This window comes from Nycticebus coucang, chromosome 3, assembly GCF_027406575.1.
Source record: "Nycticebus coucang isolate mNycCou1 chromosome 3, mNycCou1.pri, whole genome shotgun sequence".
In the NCBI taxonomy this organism is placed as follows: Eukaryota; Metazoa; Chordata; class Mammalia; order Primates; family Lorisidae; genus Nycticebus; species Nycticebus coucang.
The window spans coordinates 65,521,785-65,530,893 of NC_069782.1; the positions used below are offsets into that span (position 1 = coordinate 65,521,785).

The 9,109-nt window shown below is 41.8% G+C and overlaps 1 pseudogene; it reads left to right on the forward strand.

The window, feature by feature from the left end:
- Positions 1–339: 339 nt before the first annotated feature.
- Positions 340–6,238, forward strand: LOC128582529 (protein YIPF6-like; annotated as a pseudogene).
- Positions 6,239–9,109: the final 2,871 nt, after the last annotated feature.

Here is a 9,109-nt window from a genome sequence, read left to right on the forward strand (position 1 = left end):
CTTCTTTGTGCAGTGACTAGTCTTCCCCAGAACTTTCAGATGAGAATAAGCACTTTTCTTTTATCAGGAATTCTGGAGTGTTTATTATTCACAGCTGAATGTAATGTCTTAATTCATTTTTAATTATGTTTGATTTTATGTGATTAAAAATACTACACTTGATCTTAGCCAAAAGGAGGCAATTATGTGATTAAAAATAATACATATTTTTATGGCCACCTGGATTTCTGTACATGCTTTCAGATAGTTTATTAGCCTTTTTTTTTTTTTTTTGAGCCAGAGTCTTACTATGTTGCCCTTGGTAGAGTGCTGTGGCATCACAGCTCACAGCAACCTCAAACTCCTGGGCCCAAGTAATTCTCTTATCTCAGCTTCCCTGAGTCTCAGCTGGGACTATAGGCACCCACCACAACACCTGGCCATTTTTGTTGCAGTTGTCATTATTTACCTGGCCTGGGCTGCCTCAAACCCATCAGCCTTGGTGCGTGTGGCTGGCACTGTAACCACTGTGCTCCGGGTGCTGAGCCTTATTAGCCATTTTTACAACTTGAGACTAAAAAATATTGTTTTCCAGCTTGACACCTGTAGTTTATTGGTTAGGGTGCTGGCTACATGCACTAGGGCTGGCAGGTTTAAACCCGGCCTGGGCCTGCCAAACAACAATGACGACAACAACAACAACAAAATAGCCAGGCGTCGTGACAGGCACCTGCAGACACAGCTATTTGGGAGGCTGAGGCAAGAGAATTGCTTAAGCCCAAGAGTTTGAGGTTGCTGTGAGCTGTGATGCCACGGCATTCTACCGAGGGCAACATAGTGAGACTCTATCTCAAAAATAAATAAAATAAAAAGAAAAAAAGAAAAACAAAAAGTATATGATCATCCCAATAGAGATGAAAAAAACATTTGATAACATCCAGAACCCCCTTCATGATCAAAAGATTCATAAAACCCAGCATAGAAGGAACATACCTCAAAATAATAAGAGCTATATGTGACAGACTTACCACCAACATCATACTCTATGGGGAAACATTGAAAACATTCCCCCTAAGAACTGGAATAAGACAAGGATACCCACTCACCACTTCTGCTCAACATGGTACTAGAAATCCTAGCAGGGCAATCAAGGAAAAGAAAGAAATTAAGGGCATCCTGGCTGGGCACGGTGGCTCATGCCTGTAATCCTAGCACTCTGGGAGGCTGAGGCGAGTGGATTGCTTGAGGTAACAAGTTCGAGACCACCCTGAGCAAGAGCAAGATCCTGTCTCTACTAGAAATAGAAAAACTGAGGGCAGAGGATCGCTTGAGTCTGAGTTGGAGGTTGCTCTGAGCTATGACACCATGGCACTCTACACAGAGCAACAGCTTGAGACTCTGTCTCTAAAAAAAAAGAAAAATTAAGGGCATCTAAATTGGAAAAGAAGAAGTAAAATTATTTCTGTTGTTGATAATCTTATACTTCAAAATTCCTAAGCACTCCTCCAGAAGACTCCTAGATGAAAGTTTCAGGTTATAAAATCAATGTACAAAAATCAATAGCATTTCTATGCACTAACAATGACCAAGCTGAGAACAAATTTAATAGTGTCACTCCATATACAGTAGTTGCAAAAATATGTAAAATAGGAATAAATTTAATCAAGAAGGTAAAAGATCTCTATAAGGAGAACAATCATTTATGAAAGAAATCATAGATAAAACAAATATAAAAACATTTCTCATTCATAGGAAAAGCTGGTATGTTAAAATAACTATACTACACAAAATTCACAAATTTCACTTCAATTCCTTTTTATTTTATTTTTTATTAAATCATAGCTGTGTACATTAATGCGATCATGGGGCACCACACACTGGTTTTATAGACCATTTGACATATTTTCATCACACTGGTTAACATAGCCTTCCTGGCATTTTCTTAGTTATTGTGTTAAGACATTTATATTCTACATTTACTAAGTTTCACATGTACCTTTGTAAGATGCACCGTAGGTGTAATCCCACCAATCACCCTCCCTCCGCCCATCCGCCCCACCTTCACTTCAATTCCTATCAAAATATCAATGTCATTGGTCATAGAATCAGAGAAAACAATTTTGAAATTCATATGAACAAATAAAACCCAAATAGCCAAAGCAATCCTAAGCAAAAAGAACAAAACTGGAGGCATCACATTACTTGATTTCAAATTATACTGTAAGACTATAGTAACCAAAACAGCATGGTTCTGGCATAAATGTTGACACATGTCTACATAGATGTAGATCCATAGAACAGAGTAGAGAATGCAGAAAAACAATCATATACCTACAATCAATTGATCTTTGACAAGGAAGATAAAGACATACTCTGGGGAAAGGACAGGCTATTCAATAAATGATGCTAGGAAAACTGGAATGCCATATGCAAAAGAATGAAACTAGATCCCTCTCTCTCACCATATATAAAAATTAACTGAAGATGAATTAAAGGCTTTCAAATGTAAGACCTGAAACAATAAAAATCCTAGAAGAAAACATAGAAAAACCTCTCTGGATATTGACCTAGGCAAAGAATTTGTTATAAGACTCCAAAGCAAATGCATTAAAAATGCAAAATAGACGTGTGTTCATTGAAATGAATGGCTAAAATTTAAAAAAGCAAAAATATGGGCCAGGCACAGTGGCTCACACCTGTAATCCTAGCACTCTGGGAGGCCAAGGTGGGTGGATTGCCTAAGCTCAACAGTTCAAGACCAACCTAAGCCAGAGACTTCCTCTCTAAAAATAGCCGGGCGTTGTGGCAGGTGCCTGTAGTCCCTGCCACTCAGGAGGCTGAGGCAAGAGAATCACTTGAACCCAAGAATTTGAGGTTTCTGTGAGGTATGACACCAGGGCACTCTACCGAAGGTGACAAAGTGAGTCAAAAAAGAAAAGGAAAAATAGATAATTGAACTACAAAGATTCTGCATGTGGCGGTGCCTGTGGCACAAAGGAGTAGGGTGCTGGCCCCATATGCTGGAGGTGGCGGGTTCAAACCCAGCCCCGGCCAAAACCTGCAAATAATAATAAAATAAAAAGCTTCTGCACAGGCCTCTTTGCCCTGGCCTGTTCACTGTCTACGGCAAATGCGTTCTGCTTTGCAAGCTTTTTTACTCTGGAAGCCTATTTTTGTCTTCCTCAATTAACTTTGTTTCATGTTTGCCTTAAAACAAAACAAAAGAAAACAAAGAAAGCTCCTGCACAGCAAAAGAGATAAAAGAATAAATAGAAAACCTACAGAAGGGGAGAAAATATTCACATGCCACATGCCCAACAAAGAACTAATATCCAGAATCTATAAGAAAGTCAAATACTCAGCAAGAAAAAACCCACCCCATTAAAAAATGGGCAAATGACACAAACAGGCATTCTACAAAAGAAGATATAAAAATGGGCAAGAAACAGAAAAAATATTCGATATCACTAATCATTAGGGTAATGCGAATTAAAACCACAATGCAAATTAAAACCAAATCCTACAGCAATTAGAATGGCCATTATTAAAAAGTCAAAAACCTCATTTTACTATAAGGGCATTTAGACTAGAATATTTATTGCAGCTCAGGTTCACAGTCGGCAAGTTGTGGAAGCAACCCAAGTGACTATCAGCCCAAGAATGGATTAACAAACTGTGGTATCAGTATACCATGGAGTACTATTTAGCCATTAAAAAAGATGGAGGCTTTCCATTTTTTGTATTTAAAAATGGATGGAGTTGAAACACAGTGAAGTATCACAAGAATGGAGAGCAAGTAATCCTAGAGGGTCTATGTAGAGATAGTAGAGAGGTTTATAAAAGTCAAGGGAAGTTGGAAGCAGCTTGATAGTGGGATGAGAGGCACAGGGAAGGTTCCGCAAAGGCCTGTGGGAGGAATGTGAGAGGAGGGCCAGGATGGCGGAAGCAGTAGAGTCTCCAGGAGACCCAGGGACAGGATCACGCAGGCCCCTGTTTGCAGGCCTTTCAGATATATCTATCTCACAAGATGTCCCTGTAGAAGGAGAAATCACCATTCCTATGAGATCTCAAATTCAGGAATTTGACAGCTCCACATTGAATAAATCTGTTCAGAATACCATCATGCGTGATCTAACAGCTGTTGGGAAAAAAATTCATGCGTGTTTCGTACTCAAGGAAAACTAATACACTTTTAAGAGATTGGGATTTGTGGGGCCCTTTGCTCCTTTGTATGACACTTGCATTAATACTGCAAAAAGGTTCTGCAGATAGCAGAAAAAAATGGAGAGCCCCAGTTTGCAGAAGTGTTTGTCATTGTCTGGTTTGGTGCAATTACCATTACTCTAAATTCAAAACTTCTTGAAGGAAACATTTTTTTAGAGCCTCTGTGTCCTGGGTTACTGTAGACTTACTTCCCTTGACAGTGGCCATGCTAATTTGCTGGCTAGTACTTTTGGCTGAACCAGGACCAGGGAACCTCATGGTTTGGCTTTTTGTGGTGATCGTGATGTTGCCTGTACAGCTTTTCTTGCTGATAGCCAGCCTCCAAACCATAAAGCCCTAGCTGTTTATCCTGATTTCCTGTTCTACTTTGTCATCAGTTGGCTGATTCTCACCTTTACTCCTCAGCAAATCAGGAAATGGGAATTCAAAACGAGCAAACTGAAAGCTCATCAGAAAAATGCAATTGAACTGGCTTGGTGCCTGTAGCACAGTGGTTATGGTGCTGGCCACATACACCCAGGCTGGCAGGTTCAAGCCTGGCCCGGGCCTGCTAAACAATGACAACTGCAAAAAAAAAAAAAAAACAACCCAAAAAACCCCGGGTGTTGTGGCAGGCACCCGTAGTCCCAGCTACTTGGGAGGCGGAGGCAAGAGAATCGCTTAAGCCCAAAAGTTGGATGTGGCTGTGAGCTGTGATGCCATGGCATGCTACGGAGGGTGACATAGTGAAACCCTGTCTCAAAAAAAAAAGAAAAAAAAATGTAGATGGCGCCTGTAGCTCAAGCAGCTAAGGCGCCAGCCACATACACCAGAGCTGGTGGATTCAAATCCAGCCTGGGCCTGCCAAATAAGAACTACAACCAAAAAATAGCTGGGTGTTTTGGTGGGTACCTGTAGTCCCGGCTACTTGGGAGGCTAAGCCCAGGAGTTGAGGTTGCTATGATCTGTGACACCACGGCACTCTACCCATGGTGATAGCTTGAGGCTCTGTCTCAAAAAAAAAAAAAATGCAATTGAACACGGAGGTTTGCCTCTGGCCCTCTTTTGTTTAATTTATAGGTATTTGGTACCTGGGTACATGAAAAGATGAAAAGGGAGCCATATAGACTGTTGCAACTTATGCGATCAATTGTTTGAAAAGCTGTCCTTTTCTTTTTAATGTCATTTCTTTAAAGTACATCAGCATACTACACATATTATAACACCTCATAAAGGCATGATGGAGTCACTGTGGTCCATTTAGTGATAACCAATGACTAGGGAAGCACATGGATATGTCCTGTAAACATGTTGGTAACTAATTTCAGTTTTGAGAATACCAGTTCAGGTGCAACTCTTAAATACATTGCCTTATTGCTATTAGAACAAGCCTCTCTTTTCATAAGAAAGAATGGATGGTCTATATCCATTTTATTTTATTTCTCTCTCTTAAGCTTAAAAAAGCTACAACAGGTGATGGATTTCATAGATTTGGAATGAAAAAACAGCCAATATTCAGTTTTAGATAAAAGGAAATCCTACATTTGTTGCTTAAAAAAAAAAAAAAAGCAAGGCTGGTGTGGCTTACACCTGTAATCACTTTGGGAGGCTGAGGTGGGAGGATTGCTTGAGATCAGAAGTTCAATACCAGCCTGGGCAATATAGTGAGACGTCATCTCCACACACACACAAAAATAAATTAGCTAGGTGCTCCTGCAGTCCTAGCTACTAGGGAGGCTGAGGCAGGAGGATCATTTGAGCCCAGGAGTTTGAATTTGCAGTGGGCTGTGATCATGCAAGCCACTGCACTCCAGCCTGGGCAACAGTGACACCCTGTCTCAAGAAGGAAAAAAAGAGCATCTAAAGAATAAACGTTTTCTTTTTTTAGCCAGGCGTTGTGGCAGGCGCCTATAGTCCCAGCTACTTGGGAGGCTGTGACAAGAATTGCTTAAGCCCAAGGGTTTGAGGTTGCTGTGACCTGTGACGCCATAGCACTCTACCAAGGGCAGCGACATAGTGAGACTCTGTCTCCAGAAAAGAAAAAAAAAAATCAACCTTTTTTATTCTCTTTGTATAATCACCTTTCTGCCATAGCTGGCGTTTTTTTTTTTTTTTTTTTAGAGACAGAGTCTCACTTTGTTGCCCTTGTAGAGTGCTGTGGGGTCACAGCTCACAGCAACCTCCAGCTCTTGGGCTTAGGCAGTTCTCTTGCCTCAGCCTCCCGAGTAGCTGGGACTACAGGCACCTGCCACAATGACTGGCTATTTTTGTTGTTGTTGTTGTTGCAGTTTGGCCAGGTCCAAGTTTGAACCCACTACCCTCAGTATATGGGGCTGGCATCCTATTCACTGAGCCACAGGTGCCGCCTGGCATTTTAACTTTTAATCTTGCTCTCTGCTTCTGAATATGCAATCTAAGAAGTTCGCAGTCCACATGTAATTTGCCTTTAACTGAAGTTCTCAGTGGTCCAATGTTGTAGCTTATTCAAATAGGAAACCCCAGAAATTTAGACTAGAAAGTCACTAATTCATATTATCATGTGGGCACCTCCTCTTAAGGTTGGAATGAGGCGGTTTGGATATTGCATGGCTATAACGAGCTCTTTATTATTCTGTGTATTCTGGCCTTCAACTAGAAAGTAAAGGTAAATCAGAAGCCTGCATTTAACTTTGTGAAGATGAAGGGTTTTAGTGTTCTGATGGATGATTAACAGAACAGTTAGATGGTTAGAGCATGATGTAGGATGAATTGGGTCGCAGCTGCTGCCCTTTCTTAGTGGGCTTAGCAGGTTTTCATTAGATGTATTTTTCGGGTTAGGGGAGAGCGATTCATTTTCTTGGTTTTAGACTTTATTAGTCAAGCTAATTATCTCACCTTTAAACAAGTACATTTTGCACACATGCACCTACTTGTACTCTCAGATACTTATGTACACAAGTGTGAAGATCTTCAGGGCACAGAGCATCTGAGGCAGGCTGATTCTGGCTGAACAGGGCTCCTTTAATATGAGATGTTGCCTTCTATAAATTGCACATTGACAAACTCTACTAGACAGAGTAAGAGTCACGCAGAAAACATTCATTGTAAATGTACAGCTGGTTATAAAGATAAGGATTTCTTAGTCCACATTTCTTGTTTGTTGTAGCATTTAAATTCTCTTGCCTCAGCCTCCCAAGTAGCAGGGACTATAGGCGCCTGTAGAGAACAGGCTGTGAGACTGGCAGGGCCCTCACAGCCTGGGGAACATTCAGAGAATGAACCCCCAACTGCTTCTCCTCCATTCCCAAAACAGCCGTATTCCTTTCTTCATGCTCCCTTTGCCAGAAGTCAGGAAGCCCTTTATTTGTCTGGTTAACTATGCAGAGATCCTTGTAATCTCTCCCTTCTTTCTCCTTGTCATATGCTAACAAAGTTAAGTAGTAACCACTATGTCACATCGTTTTTCCTTTGTTTTGTTAACTACACTAGGATCATTGTGATCTTTCCCTTCTTGCTTCTGTCATATGTTAACGAAGTTGAGTAGAAACCATCAACAAGATGGTTTGTCTTTGTTAAAGTCATTTACATTTTCCTATTGTATTGTAAGACCAAAACTATGTTTTTTGTTTATGCTATTTCCCCATTTTGTCTATGCTACTTCCCCCTGGACAACCCTGTAGAGATACTATAAAACAAAGCTGATTTTGTGCTTTGGTGCTGGCTGTAGCCATCCGCTCAGTCAGTCCTCCTGGTCCCATCCTTTGTTTCCGTGTTTTCTCTTGTGCCATATTTTCCTCATTCCCCACCAATTCCACTCCGGTTCGCTCCCCTTCCCGCACTGGTTCGTAACAGGTGGCGTCCCTAACAGGGACCAGAGTAGGGAATAGTAGGTGCATGGAGGTGAGGGAAGCCCCCTTGAGGATGAAGAAGTGAAATTGCACAGTTGATATCTTGTTGTTTTTTTTTTTTTTTTTTTTTTTTGGTTTTTGGCCAGGGCTGGGTTTTTTGAACCCGCCACCTCTGGCATATGGGACCAGCGCCCTACTCCTTGAGCCACAGGCGCCGCCCGAAATTGCACAGTTGGTAAGTAATTTTTGTGTGTGCAAGGGTAGTTTTCATTGGGAGTAACAAATTATGGGGCAGTCAGGCTCTAAAGAGCAAGAACTCTTTACTCAAATGTTCAAATCTATGCTAAAAACTAGGGGCTGTCGTGTTCATATTAATAAATTAGAACACGTCTCCTGGCTTGGATCCGTTGTAACGGAGGCCTAGGAGTCCAAGTTCGAAATTGCAATAAAACGGCTTCTTTTGCTTTTGCATCGGTTTTGGCTCCTTGGTGGTCTTTGTGGGGGATTTCAAGATCTGGGCACAACATTTGGTGCATTGGCCGGGAAAATCCCCCAGGACCCCTTGAGGACATCCGACCCGAAGAGCTGATATGTGGTTGCTTCTCCACCTCCTGGAGAGGAAGCAGTGGGGAGCCGGCCGCAGAAGCCGAGCCTACAGCTAGACCTGGCGCTGGAAGCCCACCATACACAAGGCAGTGGGCCCAGAGAGAGGCGAATGCTGACACAACTGTCTTTCCTCTGAGGGCTGTAAGCCCCCCAGATGCACATGGGGCACAAGATTTTTATTATTGGCCTTTTGCCACAAGTAATCTGTATAACTAGAAAATGCAAAACCCTACCTTTTCTGAAAAGCCTAGTGTGTTAGTTAATCTTTTAGATTCTGTTCTCTTTACTCACCAGCCTACCTGGGATGATTGTCAGCAGCTTTTACAGGTGCTCTTCACTACAGAAGAGAGGGAGAGAATTCTGTTGGAGGCTCGGAAGTTGGTCGTGGGTGCAAACGGGGCTGTGACCACTAACCCTGCTGAGATTAACACTGTTTTCCCCCTTACCCGCCCTGATTGGGACTTTCATACAGGGGATGGTCAGACGAGTCTCTG